We start from the raw sequence: 20965 nt of genomic DNA, 5'->3' as shown, positions 1-20965 counted from the left end.
TATAGTAAAAATGGCCATCTTACTGAAAGCAATCTAGAGATTCAGTGCAATTCCAATTAAAATTCTAACTCAATTTTTCATAGAGTTAGAAAGATCAATTTGCAAATTCATTCGGAATAACAAAAATTTCAGGATAGCAAAAAATATTCTCAACAATAAAAAAGTTTCTGGGGGAATCACCAATCCTGACCTCAAGCTGTATTACACAACAATTGTGGTTAAAAAAAAAAACCCTACATGGTATTGGTACAGAGACAGGCAGGTAGATCAATGGAATAGAATTGAAGAGTCAGAATTTTACCCACACACCAATGGTCACTTGGTGTTTGACAAAGGAAATAAAACCATATAGTTAAAAAAAGACAGCATTTTCGACAAATGGTCATGGTTCAACTAGAGGTCAAGATGTAGAAGAATGGAAGCAGACCCATTCTTACCTCCTTGTACAAATCTCAAGTCCATGTGACTCAAGGTCCTCCACATAAAACCAGATACACTGAAACTAATAGAAGAGGTAATTGCAGAAGTGCCTGGAACACATAGGCATAGAGGAAAATTTCTTAAACAGAACACCAATGGCTTATCCTTTAAGATTAAGAATTGACAAATGTTATCTCATTAAAAGTACAAAGGTTCTATAAGGCAAAGGACACTGTCAATAGGAAAAAACTGCAACTGACAGATTGGTGAAAGATCTTTACCAGTCCTACAGTCAATAGAGGGCTAATGTCTAATATATTCAAAGAACTGAAGGATTAATTATATAACAGACAGATTCAGGGATCTTTTTTTTAATCTTTATTAACTTGAGTATTTCTTATTTACATTACGATTATTATTCCTCTTCTCGGTATCTGGGCCAACATCCCCCTAACCCCTCCCCTCCACTTCTATATGGGCTTCCCCTCCCCATCCTTCCCCCATTACCACCCTCCCCCCAACAATCACGTTCACTGGGGTTTCAATCTTGGCAGGACCAAGGGCTTTTCCACTGGTGCTCTTACTAGGATATTCATTGCTACCTATGAGGATGGAGCCCAGGGTCAGTCCATGTATAGTCTTTGGGTAGTGGCTTAGTCCCTGGAAGCTCTGGTTGTTGGCATTGTTGTTCATATGAGGTCTCGAACCACTTCAAGCTCTTCCAGACCTTTCTCTGATTCCTACAGCGGGGGTCCTATTCTCAGTTCAGTGGTTTGCTGCTGGCATTCGCTTCTGTATTTGCTGTATTCTGGCTATGTCTCTCAGGAGAGATCTACATCCGGTTCCTGTCAGCCTGCACTTCTTTGCTTCATCCATCTTATCTAATTGGATGACTGTATAGGTATGGACCACATGTGGGGCAGGCTCTGAATGGATGTTCCTTCTGCCTCTGTTCTAAACTTTGCCTCCCTATTCCCTGTCAAGGGTTTTCTTGTTCCCCTTTTAAAGAAGGAGTGAAGCATTCACATTTTGGTTATCCTTCTTCAGTTTCATGTGTTCTATGCATCTAGAGTAATTCAAGCATTTGGGCTAATAGCCACTAATCAATGAGTGCATACCGTGTGTGCTTTTCTGTGATTGGGTTACCTCACTCAGGGTGATATTTTCCAGTTCGATTGATTTGCCTATGAATTTCATAAAGTCATTGTTTTTGATAGCTGAGTAGTATTCCATTGTGTAGATGTACCACATTTTCTGTATCCATTCCTCTGTTGAAGGGCATCTGGGTTCTTTCCAGCTTCTGGCTATTATAAATAAGGCTGCTTTGAACATAGTGGAGCATGTGTCTTTGTTATATGTTGGGGCATCTTTTGGGTATATGCCCAAGAGAGGTATAGCTGGGTCCTCAGGTAGTTCAATGTTCAATTTTCTGAGGAACCTCCAGACTGATTTCCAGAATGGTTGTACCAGTGTGCAGTCCCACCAGCAATGGAGGAGTGTTCCTCTTTCTCCACATGCTCACCAGCATTTGCTGTCACCTGAGTTTTTGATCTTAGCCATTCTCACTGGTGTGAGGTGAAATCTCAGGGTTGTTTTGATTTGCATTTCCCTTATGACTAAAGATGTTGAACATTTCTTTAGGTGTTTCTCAGCCATTCTGCATTCCTCAGCTGTGAATTCTTTGTTTAGCTCTGAACCCCATTTTTTAATAGGGTTATTTGTTTCCCTGCGGTCTAACTTCTTGAGTTCTTTGTATATTTTGGATATAAGGCCTCTATCTGTTGTAGGATTGGTAAAGATCTTTTCCCAATCTGTTGGTTGCCGTTTTGTCCTAACCACCGTGTCCTTTGCCTTACAGAAGCTTTGCAGTTTTATGAGATCCCATTTGTCGATTCTTGATCTTAGAGCATAAGCCATTGGTGTTTTGTTCAGGAAACTTTTTCCAGTGCCCATGTGTTCCAGATGCTTCCCTAGTTTTTCTTCTATTAGTTTGAGTGTGTCTGGTTTGATGTGGAGGTCCTTGATCCACTTGGACTTAAGCTTTGTACAGGGTGATAAGGATGGATCGATCTGCATTCTTCTACATGTTGACCTCCAGTTGAACCAGCACCATTTGCTGAAAATGCTATCTTTTTTCCATTGGATGGTTTTGGCTCCTTTGTCAAAAATTAAGTGACCATAGGTGTGTGGGTTCATTTCTGGGTCTTCAATTCTATTCCATTGGTCTATCTGTCTGTCTCTGTACCAATACCATGCAGTTTTTTATCACTATTGCTCTGTAATACTGCTTGAGTTCAGGGATAGTGATTCCCCCTGAAGTCCTTTTATTGTTGAGGATAGCTTTAGCTATCCTGGGTTTTTTGTTATTCCAGATGAATTTGCAAATTGTTCTGTCTAACTCTTTGAAGAATTGGATTGGTATTTTGATGGGGATTGCATTGAATCTGTAGATTGCTTTTGGTAAAATGGCCATTTTTACTATATTAATCCTGCCAATCCATGAGCATGGGAGATCTTTCCATCTTCTGAGGTCTTGTTCAATTTCTTTCTTCAGTGTCTTGAAGTTCTTATTGTACAAATCTTTTACTTGCTTGGTTAAAGTCACACCGAGGTACTTTATATTATTTGGGTCTATTATGAAGGGTGTCGTTTCCCTAATTTCTTTCTCGGCTTGTTTCTCTTTTGTATAGAGGAAGGCAACTGATTTATTTGAGTTAATTTTATACCCAGCCACTTTGCTGAAGTTGTTTATCAGCTTTAGTAGTTATCTGGTGGAACTTTTGGGATCACTTAAGTATACTATCATGTCGCCTGCAAATAGTGATATTTTGACCTCTTCTTTTCCGATCTGTATCCCCTTGATCTCCTTTTGTTGTCTGATTGCTCTGGCTAGAACTTCAAGAACTATATTGAATAAGTAGGGAGAGAGTGGGCAGCCTTGTCCAGTCCCTGATTTTAGTGGGATTGCTTCAAGTTTCTCTCCATTTAGTTTAATGTTAGCAACTGGTTTGCTGTATATGGCTTTTACTATGTTTAGGTATGGGCCTTGAATTCCTATTCTTTCCAGGACTTTTATCATGAAGGGGTGTTGAATTTTGTCAAATGCTTTCTCAGCATCTAATGAAATGATCATGTGGTTCTGTTCTTTCAGTTTGTTTATATGATGGATCACGTTGATGGTTTTCCGTATATTAAAACATCCCTGCATGCCTGGGATGAAGCCTACTTGATCATGGTGGATGATTGTTTTGATGTGCTCTTGAATTCGGTTTGCCAGAATTTTATTGAGTATTTTTGCGTCGATATTCATAAGGGAAATCGGTCTGAAGTTCTCTTTCTTTGTTGGGTCTTTGTGTGGTTTAGGTATAAGAGTAATTGTGGCTTCGTAGAAGGAATTCGGTAGGGCTCCATCTGTTTCAATTTTGTGGAATATTTTGGATAATATTGGTATGAGGTCTTCTATGAAGGTTTGATAGAATTCTGCACTAAACCCATCTGGACCTGGGCTCTTTTTGGTTGGGAGACCTTTAATGACTGCTTCTATTTCCTTAGGAGTTATGGGGTTGTTTAACTGGTTTATCTGTTCCTGATTTAACTTCGATACCTGGTATCTGTCTAGGAAATTGTCCATTTCCTGAAGATTTTCAAGTTTTGTTGAATATAGGTTTTTATAGTAAGATCTGATGATTTTTTGAATTTCCTCTGAATCTGTAGTTATGTCTCCCTTTTCATTTCTGATTTCGTTAATTTGGACGCACTCTCTGTGTCCTCTCGTTAGTCTGGCTAAGGGTTTATCTATCTTGTTGATTTTCTCAAAGAACCAACGTTTGGTTCTGTTGATTCTTTCTATGGTCCTTTTTGTTTCTACTTGGTTGATTTCAGCTCTGAGTTTGATTATTTCCTGCCTTCCACTCCTCCTGGGTGTATTTGCTTCTTTTTGTTCTAGAGCTTTTAGGTGTGCTGTCAAGCTGCTGACATATGCTCTTTCCTGTTTCTTTCTGCAGGCACTCAGCGCTATGAGTTTTCCTCTTAGCACAGCTTTCATTGTGTCCCGTAAGTTTGGGTATGTTGTACCTTCATTTTAATTAAATTCTAAGAAGTTTTTAATTTCTTTCTTTATTTCTTCCTTGACCAGGTTATTATTGAGTAGAGCATTGTTCAATTTCCAGGTATATGTGGGCATTCTTCCCTTATTGTTATTGAAGACCAGTTTTAGGCCGTGGTGGTCCATAGCACGCATGGGATTATTTCTATCTTTCTGTACCTGTTGAGGCCGGTTTTTTGACCAATTATATGGTCAATTTTGGAGAAAGTACCATGAGGAGCTGAGAAGAAGTTATATCCTTTTGCTTTAGGATAGAATGTTCTATAAATATCCGTTAAGTCCATTTGGCTCATGACTTCTCTTAGTCTGTCTACATCTCTGTTTAATTTCTGTTTCCATGATCTGTCCATTGATGAGAGTGGGGTGTTGAAATCTCCCACTATTATTATTTGAGGTGCAATGTGTGTTTTGAGCTTTAGTAAGGTTTCTTTTACATATGTAGGTGCCCTTGTATTTGGGGCATAGATATTTAGGATTGAGAGTTCATCTTGATGGATTATTCCTTTGATGAATATGAAGTGTCCTTCCTTATCTTTTTTGATGACTTTTAGTTGAAAATTGATTTTATTTGATATTAGAATGGCTACTCCAGCTTGCTTCTTCTGACCATTTGCTCGGAAAATTGTTTTCCAGCCTTTCACTCTGAGGTAATGTCTGTCTTTGACTCTGAGGTGTGTTTCCTGTAGGCAGCAGAATGCAGGGTCCTCGTTGCGTATCCAGTTTATTAATCTATGTCTTTTTATTGGGGAGTTGAGGCCATTGATATTGAGAGATATTAAGGAATAGTGATTATTGCTTCCCGTTATATTCATATTTGGAAGTGAGGTTATGTTTGTGTGCTTTCATTTTCTTTGTTTTGTTGCCAAGATGATTAGTTTCTTGCTTCTTCTAGGGTATAGCTTGCCTCCTTATGTTGGGCTTTACCCTTTATTATCCTTTGTAGTGCTGGACTTGTAGAAAGATATTGTGTAAATTTGGTTTTGTCATGGAATATCTTGGTTTCTCAATCTATGTTAATTGAGAGTTTGGCAGGATACAGTAACCTGGGCTGACAATTGTGTTCTCTTAGGGTCTGTATGACATCTGTCCAGGATCTTCTGGCCTTCATAGTTTCTGGCGAAAAGTCTGGTGTGATTCTGATAGGTCTCCCTTTATATGTTACTTCACCTTTTTCCCTTACTGCTTTTAATAATCTTTCTTTATTTTGTGCGTTTGGTGTTTTGACAATTATGTGACGGGAGGTGTTTCTTTTCTGGTCCAATCTATTTGGAGTTCTGTAGGCTTCTTGTATGCCTATGGGTATCTCTTTTTTCAGGTTAGGGAAGTTTTCTTCTATGATTTTGTTGAAGATATTTACTGGTCCTTTGAGCTGGGAGTCTTCACTCTCTTCTATACCTATTATCCTTAGGTTTGATCTTCTCATTGAGTCCTGGATTTCCTGTATGTTTTGGACCAGTAGCTTTTTCTGCTTTAAATTATCTTTGACAGTTGAGTCAATGATTTCTATGGAATCTTCTGCTCCCGAGATTCTCTCTTCCATCTCTTGTATTCTGTTGGTGAAGCTTGTATCTACAGCTCCTTGTCTTTTCTTTTGATTTTCTATGTCCAGGGTTGTTTCTATGTGTTCTTTCTTGATTGCTTCTATTTCCATTTTTAATTCCTTCAACTGTTTGATTGTGTTTTCCTGGAATTCTTTCAGGGATTTTTGCGATTCCTCTGTGTAGGCTTCTACTTGTTCTCTAAGGGAGTTCTTTATGTCTTTCTTGAAGTCCTCCAGCATCATGATCAAATATGATTTTGAAACTAGGTCTTGCTTTTCTGGTGTGTTTGGATATTCCGTGTTTGCTTTGGTGGGAGAATTGGGCTCCGATGATGCCATGTAGTCTTGGTTTCTGTTGCTTGGCTTCCTGCGCTTGCCTCTCGCCATCAGATTATCTCTAGTGTTACTTTGTTCTGCTATTTCTGACAGTGGCTAGACTGTCCTATAACCTGTGTGTCAGGAGTGCTGTAGACTTGTTTTCCTGTTTTCTTTCAGCCAGTTATGGGGGCAGAGTGTTCTGCTTTCGGGCGTGTAGTTTTTCCTCTCTACAGGTCTTCAGGTGTTCCTGTGGGCCTGTGTCTTGAGTTCACCAGGCAGGTTTCTTGCAGGGGAAAAGTTGGTCCTACATGCAGTTCCAAGGCTCAAGTTTGCTCAGGTGTTTGCATCAGGTGTGTCAGGCGCAGGGGTCCTGCCGCTCCCGGGCCCTCCCCTACGGGAACCCAGAGGCCTTATACAGTTGCCTCTTGGGCCAGGGATGTTGGCAGGGGTGGGCAGTGTTGGTGGGCTCCTCCGCTCTGCAGCCTCAGGAGTGCCCACCTGATCAGGCGGTGAGGTCTCTCTCCCACGGGGTTTGAGAGCAGAGAGCTGCTGCGGGCCGGGATCCGCCGGTGTGGGACTTCCGGTATACACAGGAAGTGCCCGGTCTTAGAGGAATTTTGCCTTTGTGTGTCCTGAGTTCACCAGGCAGGTTTCTTGTAGGGGAAAAGTTGGTCCTACCTGCAGTTGCAAGGCTCAAGTTTGCTCGTGGGGTACTGCCTAAGTCCTCTCCGCTGTGTCAGCAACCGGGAAGATCTGCGCCGCTCTTTCCGGGAGCCTCCGTGCACCAGGGTTCCAGATGGCGTTTGGTGTTTTCCTCTGGCGTCTGGATGTGCACAGAGTGCAGTCTCTTCTGGTTTCCCAGGCGTGTCCGCCTCTCTGAAGGTTCAGCTCTCCCTCCCACGGGATTTGGGTGCAGAGAACTGTTTATCTGGTCTGTTTCCTTCAGGTTCCGGCGGTGTCTCAGGCGCAGGGGTCCTGCCGCTCCCGGGCCCTCCCCTACGGGAACCCAGAGGCCTTATACAGTTGCCTCTTGGGCCAGGGATGTGGGCAGGGGTGGGCAGTGTTGGTGGTCTCCTCCGCTCTGCAGTCTCAGGAGTGCCCACCTGATCAGGCGGTGAGGTCTCTCTCCCACGGGGTTTGGGAGCAGAGAGCCTTGAACATTTCTTTAGGTGTTTTTCAGCCATTTGGCATTACTCAGCTGTGCATTCTTTGTTTAGCTCTGAACCCCATTTTTTAATAGGGTTATTTGTCTCCCTGCAGTCTAACTTCTTGCGTTTTTTGTATATTTTGGATATAAGCCCTCTATCTGTTGTAGGATTGGTAAAGATCTTTTCCCAATCTGTTGGTTGTTGTTTTGTCCTAACAACAGTGTCCTTTGCCTTACAGAAGCTTTGCAATTTTATGAGATCTCATTTGTCGATTCTTGATCTTAGAGCATAGGCCATTGGTGTTTTGTTCAGGAAATTTTCTCCAGTGCCCATGTGTTCGAGATGCTTCCCCACCTTTTCTTCTATTAGTTTGAGTGTATCTGGTTTGATGACGAGGCCCTTGATCAACTTGGAATTAAGCTTTGTACAGGGTGATAAGCATGGATCGATGTGCATTCTTCTACATGTTGACCTCCAGTTGAACCAGCACCATTTGCTGAAAATGATATCTTTTTTCCATTGGTTGGTTTTGTCTCCTTTGTCAAAAATCAAGTGACCATAGTTGTGTGGGTTTATTTCTGGGTGTTCAATTCTATTCCACTGGTCTATCTGTCTGTCTCTGTATCAATAACATGCAATTTTTATCACTATTTCTCTGTAATACTGCTTGAGTTCCGGGATAGTGATTCCCCCAGAAGTCCCTTTATTGTTGAGGATAATTTTAGCTATCCTGGGTTTTTTGTTATTCCAGATGAATTTGCAAATTGTTCTAACTCTCTGAAGAATTGGATTGGTATTTTGATGGGGATTGCATTGATATTTATGTATCATAATTTTTAAAAAATTATTATTTCAGAAAAAGATGAAATTTGGTAGAGATGCATACTAATACTTTGTGGACTATAGAGATCCAATTTGTTTTTAACCAGCAGGGCAATATGTGTATGTATGGGCAAGTAGATGTAGGTGAGAAGACCATTCTCTGGTGTCATTTCTCTCCTTCCACTTTTATGTGGCTAGTAATTTTCTCTGTTGAGCTACATTGTTGGGAAAGAGATAAAATTTTATAAATTCAAATGTTAGTAAAAGAAATTCAGCATATTAGAGCTATGTTCTGATTGTTATTTTACAAATCTCTTTCTATCTCATCATGTAATTATTGGTAAGAATTTTCACTATCTATATCAGCCATGGCTACACACTGCATAAACATTACAAATTATAGCTCTTTTGAGAGACTAGAATACCACATATTTAAAGTATCATATGTAACTTTCATATCAATATATTGCAGTGAGAATAAAAGTGAGACCAAGTAAAGCCAGCGTATTGGGAAAGCAAATTTCAAAGGCAATGACATAGTAAGCCCTGGTATATTTAAGTACACCAAATGGCATGCCAAAGTTAAGGCTAAATATATTACTCATTATGATAAATGTGAATGGATTAAATTCTCAAGACACAAGACTAATATTCTAAGACTAGGTTAAAGAAAGGTTAAAACTAAAGTAAAGAACAAAGCTATCCCAGGCAAATGCAAATGGGAAAAAAGAAAAGGTCACCATTTCAACACCAGGCAAAGTAGAATGAAATTTAAAAAAGCATACAAGTACATTGAGAAATCTGTCTTTTATTGATAAAGCAACATTTAGGAATTAGATAACGCAAAACTGTTCGAACATAAGGAAAGTTAGCAAACTCAGAGCCATAAGGAGAGTTTTAATACAACCCTAAGTGTAGATGAATAAGGGAATAGAACAAGGCGGGAGATCAATCTATTAGTGTTATCAGTTGGACAATTCATTAATAGTACAGCAAAAACAGTTATGTCTTTTCAAATATTGATAGATACTTAACAAAAATTAACAAAATATTTTTAATTCACTAAATGATTTTACTCCATTCATTACACAAGCGGCATCAGCCTCATTTTTAGCAAGAAAGCAGCTATTATTGCAAGGTTGTAACTAGGAAAGAAACCTTAAGCAACAAGACACTCCTGAAATAACTGTGAGATCCAAGAGAACATAAAGCTTAGCTTGAATCTGTATTTAGAAAAGCCTGCAAACACAGAAAGTATTATCAAAACATGGGGTCTGCCAGGTATTGTAGCCCTTCTGAGGGAGAGGTTGGTGAATCTCTGAATTTGAGGCCAGCTTGCATCTATATAAGCTCCAGGCTAGCCAGGGCTACATAATGACAGCCTGCCTCAAAAATATTTTTGTAATTATGAAACCTGAACTGCACCTAAAGAAAACTTGCTAGTTTGGAGAGTATTATCATAAAAATTATCTAATGCTAATTTTAAAAATTAATGTCAAAGGTCTAAAGGTCAAATTACAAAATTGAATATAGTAATATATTTAAAGACTTTTATACTGGAAATTTGAGTAACCTAGTATAATAATTTGTAATAACAGGTCAAAGAAAACATATGCTTCACTTGATGCTTTAGTATTTTCTTTGAACCAGTTTTCATTCAAATTTTTGTAGAAACAGCACAGGACACCTAACATCAGCATACAGTTTTTCAGTGTAGAGGCAAGTCACACCAGTTTGGCTGTCCTCATATTGGGGGGGTGGGAGAAGGAGAGAGAGAGAGAGAGAGAGAGAGAGAGAGAGAGAGAGAGAGAGAGAGAGAGAGAGAGAGAGAGATTTACTACTTGGCTTTCCCAAAAGTCTAAGCACTTTTGGATATCAAGCTGGAGTTCGAGCTGGAACAAGAGCTGAACTCTAAAACTGAGCAAGCCCCATTGGCCTTGATTTAAGCCTAGCCCTTAGGTTGGTACAAACACTGACTTCCTTGATGGCTTTTGTACACACATTTGTTTCCTGCTGTCACATTGCTTGTCTGCCTTCTTATCCAGGCTCTTCGTGTGCTTCTTGGCAAAAACGCTACTCGGGAACTTTGGTTGAACCCTTTAAGACATATCTTTGTGAGCCAGGGTTTCTTGTTGGCCCTTTCCAGGCCATTTTCAGGCCTCCCTATGTGGTGTGTCACTGTTGGTCTTGTCTGCATGGTAATGACAGCTTAGTTCTGTACATTTTTGAGAGAGAAACATTCAACAGATGTCACTATAAGAAACCTTTAAAATTGAGTTTTAAAGATAATCTCTAAAGGATCCTAATCTGACTCTTGATAACTTCTTCGTATTAAAGGATAAATTTAAGTCAACATTAGCATCATACATTATGAGGAAACACTAGAAAAATTCTCACTAAGATTCAGAAAAATAGAGTCGTCTACCCTATTTTTATAAGATATAAGTATATAAATCAATCATAAACTAGGGTGTGGCACAGTACTGTTATCTCACCAGTTGACTTTGGCAGTCAGTAACCCACTGCCCCCATGTAGGCCATACCTCCTAAAGGCTCGACAGTTTCTCTGAATAGCTCAGCTGCTGAGGAACAAGCACTCAAACCCTGAGCCTGTTGGGGAAAGTTCAAATTCAAAGTGTAACATTCATAATGATAATGTAAGAACAACAGGTATTAAAATGAACAAAATTATGGACTTTGAAAATGTAAAACAAAAGATGTATAAATGACAGAGAATGCTGTAGGAAGTGTATCTATCCATGTGATGCATGCTTAAGCACATCACATCACGCCACAGTTTACATATTTCCACATCTACTTAGCATCTGTATGTATAGAGGGGGATATGATGTGACCAGGACACTTTACAGTTCATCTGGAAAAACAAATATGAGAATATTCACATAAGTTTGGATAAAGATGAGTATCCAACATAGAGGAACACAACCTGTCTACCAGATTTAACAACATAATTTAGAACTACAAGATAGAAACAGGAAAGATGCTAGTGCTCAAAATGAAAGATGAATGAAACAGATATATAGGGCATTTTAAATCAGTGGAGAAGGTACCATTCATTATACAATAGACAACTCTGAACAACAAGAGCACCAACTACACAAGAATAAATTGTAGATAAACTGAAGGGTAAAATGTATCGACTAATAAACCTCAGCACATATCGTATGCTAATATATAAAAAGATGGTGTTTCAAATTAAGTGAGAAAGGTTTAGAATATTTAATATATGGTTTTGAGACAATTGGCTATCCATGTGGAAGAATATAAATTAGGATCCTAATACATATCATATAGTAAACAACACGAAAAGAAAAAAGATGATAGAAAGATACTAGGCATAAACAAATAAAAATTAAAACCCAGGAGAGGTGGACAAAGGATAAGAAAAGAGATTTGCAAAGCAAGGGGACCAGAAATTATTTTTGAAAAAATTAAACATATTTATCTATATAAAATAAAATAAAATCAAATAAAATAAAATATTTGCTATGACAAAAGATGCAAAAAATCAATGGTAAGCTATAAACTTGGATAAATATTCATGTAAAAGATGCTAAAGACGTGACTTGATTGTATGTATATGAATTGTCACAAAGGGGTAAGAAAAAGAAAGTTACAAGTGAAAAATTGCAGAAGAGCACATTTTTGTTTTTTTGTTTTTGTTTTTGTTTTTTGGGTTTTTTTTTTTTTTGCAAAGGTCTCTAGTAGTTCTGGTATCTTGTTAACTACAGCTGATTTTTTTCAGCCCTAGCTAACCAAAACCACAGAATCTTTTTATTTTATTTCATTTATTGGATATTTTATGTATTTACATTTCAAATTTTATCCCCTTCCTCCCCTCCTCTTCCTACTTCCCCATTCCCCTGTTTATACGAAGATGTTCTCACTCCCACACACCCATTTCCAACCACCAACTCCCACCCACACACTCCCACTGCAACACCCTGGGATTCCCCTACACTGGGGGCAACCCACTGACATTCCTCTACTCTGGGAAATTGAGCCTTCACCAGACTAAGAACTTTTCCTCCTATTGATGCCAGACAATGCCATCCTCTGCTACATATGTTGCTGGAGCCATGGGTCCCTCCGTGTCTACTCTTTCGTTGGTTGTTTAGTCCCTGGGAGCTCTGGGGAATCTGCTTGGTTGATATTGTTGTTAGAAGAGCACATTCTTAAAAACTACGTGAAGATTCAAGTTAAGTGAAAATAATTTTTAAGTCCAAGAAATGAAACAGCATGCTTGTTAATTCACAGGTATTTTCCTTCTCATTTGTTTTGTTGCCTTCCTAATACTGCAACATGCTTTAGAATCAATCTGCATTTTACAATCACCTTGTCATCATTTCATCCATTGAACATGTGAGAACATATAGTTGTTGCTTCTGCAATCACAGCTGGCAAATTGCAACCTGTTTCTTACTGAGTTAATTCGTAGGAGTAAAGAATACGAGTATCAATTATTTTCTGAATTTTTATATCGACATTGTCACACATGATCAAGGATGTTCCCATAAAACAAGATTTGGTCCTTTGCTATAGCTAAACAAAATTCTCTGTTAACATACATAACACCTATTTTAAGTGAGACAAGATTTCACCATGTAGTTTAGTATGGCCTCTGTTAGCTTATGACATTCTGTGGTGTGTGACATGAGGCCTCAGTTTACCGATTCTAAGAACTGAGGAGAAGGGGACGTGGCAATGCAGACAGGGATTTGTAAGGGTGGGACTGGGAATAGAAGAAGGAGGGGGTCTGTGATAGGAACATAAATTAAATAGACAGACAGACAGACAGACAGACAGACAGATAGATTAAAAACTCTGAAGATTCCCATTGCAGGGAACTTCAGTTGTTTTTTTATCTAGATACTTGTGAATAATGCTGCAGTAAGCAAAGGGGTGAAAATATGCATTTGACACTTGTTTCATTTTCTTTGGGAAAAGAATGACTTCCTGTCACTTTATGTAGCATAGATGAAATTCGAGAACATTTTATTAATGGAAATAGGCCAAGCACAGGAAGATAAACAGCACACAATCTCCCATATCCACAGACACTAAAAATACTGATTTCATAGAGAGTAGAATAGAAATATAAGAGCTTAGAGAAGGTAGAGGACAGAGATTGATAAGGGATAGTTCAAAGTAAACACAATTTCTATGGTGCTATTAAGCAGTCTTTTGAATGACTATATCTACCAATAGTGTACATTAGGAGCTTATCTGTACTGTTGGGTAGAATATGATAATAAATAGTGCCTGAATAAGTAAAAAGAAAAAAGCAAAAAAGAAGACATTCAATGTTATAACTCCAAAAATTGGTATGTATTTAAGGTAATGTGTGTGTGTGTGTGTGTGTGTGTGTGTGTGTGTGTGTGTGTGTGTGTGTGTGTGACGTTAAATCCTTTTGTGGGTACAGGGAATCAAACTCCAGTCCTCTCTGTAAGAGCAGCACATGCTGTCTTAACTGCTGAAGCCATTCTCCCCTATGTATTCAAGTTTTCCCCTTCATTACTGCTCTTTCAATTGTGCTTTTAGGGGAAGAGACAAATTAAAGTCTGGTTAAATGAATCAAAGTTAATTCACTGTGTATTCTACTTTCTTATTATAAAATGGATATATATTCATCAGTCACATGCATACACATGAGTACACAAAATATGATGTCAAAGAGTGCTCATAAGCCAGCATAACCAGAAAGAATGAGAGCTATTGACACTTAGGAGTATATCTTTCAGATCCTTCTGCCTGGTGCCCTATTTTACAATCATTTTCTCTATAAGAATGTGACACTATGCTTGTTATTTCATGGTCTTTTGTACTTCATGGGAGTGATCACCCATTTTACTACAGGTTCTAATGCTTTTCTCTTTATCAGTCTTGTCCAGATTTGTGTGTCTAAGATTTTTCTCTCATGTCCCCCCTGGTGTCCCTCCAGCCTTCACCACAAACTACTATAAAGCATTAAGAATATCTTACAAAAAATCCATGATGCTGTTCCTCCAAATTTCTATCAAGGCTCCTCCTGTACCTGTCTAAGTACAACCTGGTTTGCCACTTTTTGTACAGTAAACTTTACTATATTTCCTTGGAATTTCTATACATACTTAGTTTGGATTGACCTTCTCTTCCCCGTCTATACTCTTCATGCTTAAGATATTTTTTTCTCTTCCCATTGATCTCTTCTAGTTTCCTAAGCTCTATATATACCTATTCCCACATAAATAATAACATATGAATACTAGAAGCTAAGCTCAACATGTATCTTTTGTCTTTCTGTAGCTCCCTTGTCTTTTTGTAGTAATTACCATAATTCATTATTGATGTTTGTTTAATGATCTATCTTGCTATACTATATACTTCCTGATTATCTAGCTTGATGACTATATTTTCAACCATCAGTATTGTAGCTGGTCTACAGTTGACATCTAACCTGCTTTTTGTCTCACATATTCATGTTGGTATGATCAGATAAGGTATGTGAAAAAGGCAAATGTATATAAAATACTTCCATAAATACAAGGCTTTGAACAGTTTGTATATAACCTTGTGCAAGGTTAATAAATCTTAATAGTTCAGCAAACAGTAATCTGATTTTAATGGGCAAATGTTAATGTGCATTCTCCACCAATATTTAGTAATTATATAAAAAAGTAGAAGACATTTATAGCAGCCAAGATCTTTATAGTGTATTTGAATACATGATAAATTCATGAACAGTTCTTATCTCCTTGAACAGTTGTATATCTTAAGAACTCATCATCATAAGCATTCTCTGGATTTTCACAGAATTAATCCTGAATAATTAATGAATCTAAAGGAGTTAGACAAGTACTGCAGCATGCTAATCATTTCTTTCAATGTCAATTAGGAAAAATCGTCTCTTTGGCCTGCTATCTTGGAATACATATTATACAGTTAACTTTGACTTTACAAATATGAAATGTTTCTAATTATTAAATGAATATATTGAGATACATATCAGTGTCACTAGTGAAAGTTGAAGCTTGAAGAATAAATGAAAGTGCTTTGATTTAGCAGAATTATTAAGTATATTGGGACTCTTTGCAAATATGTTTGACTTGTAGATCTGTATTTACACAATATTTACATATTTCCACAAATGGTATTATACCATAAACACTAATGGCACTGAGTACAGTTTAGGCACATTGATATAATGGGACTCCCTTATAGTTTTCAAAGTAAGGCAGTAAGGAAAGACATTGTATTTGTGTGTGTGTGTGTGTGTGTGTGTGTGTGTGTGTGTGTGTGTTCAATTAGCTGTTGCCAAAAGTAACCTTTAAATATTCAGTTAAGAATGTTACATGATCCCCCTTCATGTTAGAACCAGTGCTCTGAGCAGACACTGGGCACTGACTCCACACCCATTCCCACAACACCCAGAGAAAGCCCAATTACCAGATGATCTAACACACCCAGGATCAGAGGTGAGGAAACCACAACAACTGCCACAAAACTGGGAGTAACTGTCACCCCGGGATCCAGGGACACAGGACCATCCCCCAATCCTGCCAGCCAGTGGCACAGGGCATTTCTGGTCTGAACCACCACCGTAGCAGACCTTGGGTACTGGCTCTGCACCCATTCCTACAACACCCAGAGGAAGCCTAGGGCCCAGGTGCTCTGAAACACCCATATTCTGAAACACCCAAGATCAGAGGAGAGGGCCCAACACCCAGAGTAACTATGTCCCTCATGATCCAGGGACAGAGGAACCTCCACCCAGCCAGGGACATGGGTCCCTTCTAGTTTGAATCAGAGCCATGAGCAAACCTTGAGTGCTGGCTCTGCACCCAGTCCCACAACACCTAACGAAAGCCCAACTCCTAGGTGCTTTAACACGCCAAAGATCAGAGGTGCTCTGAAACACCCAGGATATCAACATCACAGAGGCAGCTGGACTCTCACACACACAACCAGGATCATAGGAGGGACAGGCTGTAGTCAGAAACAGCAAAGAAAGGTAAGACTAGAGATAACCAAATGGCAAGAGGCAAGCACAAGAGCATAAGCAACAGAAACCAAGGCTGCTTGGCATCATCAGAACCCGGTTTTCCCACTACAGCCAGTCCTAGATACACCATCACACTGGAAAAGCAAGATTGGAACTTAAAATCATATCTCACGATGATGACAGAGGAGTTTAGGAAGGGCAAAAATAACTCCTTTAAATAAATACAGGAGAACACAGGTAAACAGATAGAAGCCCTTAAAGAGGAAACACAAAAATCTCTTAATGAATTGCAAGAAAACACAAACAAACAGGTGAAGTAATAGAACAAAACCATCCAGGATCTAAAAATGGAAATAGAAACAATAAAGAAAACACAAAGTGAGACAGTCTTAGATACAGAAAACCTAGGAAACAGATCAAGAATCATAGATGCAAGCATTACCAACAGAATACAAGAGATAGAAGAGAGAATCCCAGGTGTAGAAGATACCATAAAAATCATTGACACAACAAAGAAAATGCAAAAAACCAAAAAACCCAAAACAAACAAACAAACAAACAAAAAACCTAACTCAAAATATCCAGAAAATCCAGGATGAAATGAGAAGACCATACTTAATGATAATAGGTATAGAAGAGAGCAAAGATTCCTAAATTAAAGGGCCAGAAATATGTTCAACAAAATTATAGAAGAAAAATTCTCTATCCTAAAGAAAAAGATTCCCATAAACATAATAGAGGCCCAGAAAACTCCAAATAGACTGCATCAGGAAAGGAAAATAAATCTACTTCTGTCACATAATAATCAAAACACCAAATGCACAAAACAGAAAGAATATTAAAAGCAATAAGGAAAAGAGGTCAAGTAACATACAAAGGCAGACCTATCAGAATTACACCAGACTTCCTGCCAGAGACTGAAAGCCAGAGGATTCTGGGCAGATGACATACAGACCCTAAGAGAACACAAATGCCAGCCCAAGCTAATTGATAACAAAACTCTCAATTAACATAGATGGAGACAACAAGATGTTCCATGACAAAACCAAATTTATGCAATTTCTTCACACAAATCCAGCCCTATAAAAGATAATAGATGGAAAACTCAAACACCAGGAGGGAAATTACCTGCCAGAAAAAACAAGAAATACTTTTCTTTCAACAAGCCCAAGAGAGGATAGCCACACAAACATAATTCCACCTCTAACGACAAAAATAAAAAAGGAACAATCACTTTTCTTTAATATCTCTTAACATCAATGCACTCAATTCCCCCAATAAAAAGACATAAACTTTACTGTATATGTAAACAGGAATTTTTTTGGACAAGACAGGACACTTTGATGCATACAGGAATCACACACCAGTGACAAAGACAGACACTATCTCAGAATAAAAGGTTGGAAATTTTTTTCCAAGCAAATGGTCTCAAGAAACAAACTGGAGTAGCCATTCAAATATAGAATAAAATCGACTTTCAACCAAAAGTTATCAAAAAAGACAAAGAAGAATACTTAATACTTGTCAAAGAAAAATCTACCAAGATGAACTTTAAATTCGGAACATCTACGCTCTAAATGCAAGGGCATGAACGTTCATAAAAGAAACTTTACTAAAGCTCAAAGCACACAAAGCACCTCACACAATAATAGTGGGAGACTTCAATACTGCATTGTCTGAGATGATAGATCATGGAAAGAGAAACTAAAGGGAGACACGTTGAAATTAACCCGCTATGAATCAAATGGATTTAATACATATCTATAGAACATTTCATCATAAAACAAAAGTATATACCTTCTTCTCAGCACTTCATGGTGCCTTCTCCAACATTGACCATATAATTGGTAACAAAACAGGACTCAAGATATAAAAGAAGATTAAAATATTACCTTGCATCCTATCAGATCACCATAGACTAAGGCTGGTCTTCAATGACAACAAAAACAACAGAAAGCTGACATACACATAGAAGCTGAACAACACTCTAGTGTTGTTCAATGAAAACTTAGTCAAGGAAGAAATAAAAAAAAGAAATTATTAGAATTTAATGAAAATGAAGGCAAAACATACCAAAAATTATGGGTCTAAATGAAAGCAGTGCTAAGAGAAAAACTCATAGCTCTGAGTGCCTCCAAAAGAAAGGAAAAGCATACAGCAGCAACTTGAGAGTACACCTGAAAGCTCTAGAAGAAAAAGAAGCAAATACACTGAAGAGTAGTAGACGACAGGAAATAATCAAACTCAGGACTGAAATAAACCATGTAGAAACAAGAAGAAATGTAGAAAGAATCTAAAAATACAGGAGTTGGTTCTTTGAGAAAATCAACATGTATCATCTTTGAGAAGATACACTCTTATCCAGACTAACTAGAGGGCACAAAAAGAATATACAGATTTAAAAATCAGAAATGAAAAGGGAGATATAACAATAGGGGAATGCCAGGATGAGGAAACAGGAGGGAGTGTGTGGATGGGTGGGGGAGCACCTTCATGGAGGCAAGAGCTGGGGTAATGGGGACTTTCCTGAGTGGAAACTCACAAAGGGGATAACATTTGAAATATAAATAAAGAAAATATCCAATAAAAGAAAAAAAAAGAATGTTATGTGATCAATAGGGATCTTTCCTAATTTGCCATTACTGGGGGTCTGTGTGGAAAAGAAATATCTAGAGAAAGTCATTTTATTTGTAGAAACTAAAATCATTACTAGAATTATCACATATCAACATAAATGGAGAGGCTAAGAAAATTGCATGGCCATGGTTAAGAGTAGTTGATTTGATATTTGACAAAAATGTCCTGAAACACCTTGGCTAATTCTGTGAATTACTATTAGAAAAACAACTTCTAGATTAAAGAATCAAAATTAAATATTATTTTTTACACAGGTTGGGATTTGTTTAAATCTTGCCGAATTTATAACCCAGGAGAAAATAATCTTGACATATTAAACTTGACATATATTTTTTAAAAAGTTGAAAGATTATTTATGTATAATATTTTTTAGACATTGAAAGAGTGTTCATGTCTATAATTATAGAATTTTCAATATATAAGCCTAAATTGAAAGTTCAAGAACCTTGTCTTTACTCTGAGAACTAATAGAAATGATTCCTTAACTACTAATATACATATATATATATATATATATATATATATATATATATATATATACTTATATTGTGAATATAGTGAAAAAGCACCGAACTTAAATGTCAGATATGTGATATTCATTAGTTGTATGATATTTTTAGGAAATCCTTTACTCACTTAAGAACTTTGGATTTGGATTAGAGATATGGTCCAGTGGTTAAGAATACTTGAGTTTAGTTCCAAATATTTAGTTTGGCAGTTCACAGCTACCTGTAACTCTAGTTCCAGTAGCATTAAATATCTTCTTTTGGCCTCCATAAGGAACACATGCACAAATGCATACAAATAAATTTTAAAAAATTATATCTTTTAGAAAAAAGAAAGCTGGGTATGTTTTTTTTTTTAACTGCAAAATGATGAAATGCTTACCTCTAAGAATTGTTGAACAAATTAAAAAATGTTGGTTATATAATTGGTCTACAGGTTATAGAATAACCTTGACAGGTGAAATATGTCATATGTAAATACTTTATAGAGTATTGCAACTTTATTTCACTGAAACAGTGCTATTATAGTTTGTTCGTGCATAAATAAGTTTTGCTCCTTATTTCAGCATTTTTATTTCTGAAGACACTAACATAATTTTAGTAGATGAATTAATTTTAAAAACATACTAGGAATTCTGCTGGGAGTAGAGACTCTGTTCTGGATCCCACCCTGTTTATCCCACATCCCACTTGCAGCTATACTCCCCAGGGGATCTGACTAATCCAGGATCACAGGATCAAAGGGTCACAGGATCACAAGCTCATAAGAGGGACAGGCGCCAGTCATCGATATCAAGGCCAATTAATACCAGAGATAACCAAATGGCAAGAGGACATAAGAGACAGAAACCAATACTAGTTGGCAACAGCAGAACCCAGGTTTTCTACCACAAAAAGCCGTATATATACCTACACACCTATAAAGCAAGATTTAGATCTAACTTCTCATCTCATGAAGATGATAGGGGACTTTAAAAAGGACATAAATAACTCCCTTAAAGAAATGTAAGAGAACACAGGAAAACAAGTAGAAACCCTGAAAAAAGAAACACATAAATCCCTTAAAGAAATACAGGAGAACACAATCAAACAGATAAAGGAATTGAACAAAACTGTCCAAGACATAAAAATGGAAATAGAAACACTAAAGAAAGCACAAAGGGAGACAATCCTGGAGATGGAAAACCTAGGAAAGAGTTCAGGAGTCATAGATGTAAGCATCTCCAACAGAAAATAAATAGAAGAGACAATATGGGGTTTAGAAGATACCATAGAAGACATCTACATTACAGTCAAGAAAAATACAAAAAGCAAAAAAAATCTCCTAACTCAAAACATTCAAGAAAGCAAGGACACAATGAAAGACTAATCCTGATAATAATAGTTATAGAAAAGAGTGAAAATTCCCAGGTCAAAGGGCCAGCAAACTTCTTCAACAAAATTATAGAAGAAAACAACCCTAATCTA

Source organism: Rattus norvegicus, chromosome X (assembly GCF_036323735.1).
Source record: "Rattus norvegicus strain BN/NHsdMcwi chromosome X, GRCr8, whole genome shotgun sequence".
In the NCBI taxonomy this organism is placed as follows: domain Eukaryota; kingdom Metazoa; phylum Chordata; class Mammalia; order Rodentia; family Muridae; genus Rattus; species Rattus norvegicus.
This window is presented reverse-complemented; position numbering follows the sequence as displayed.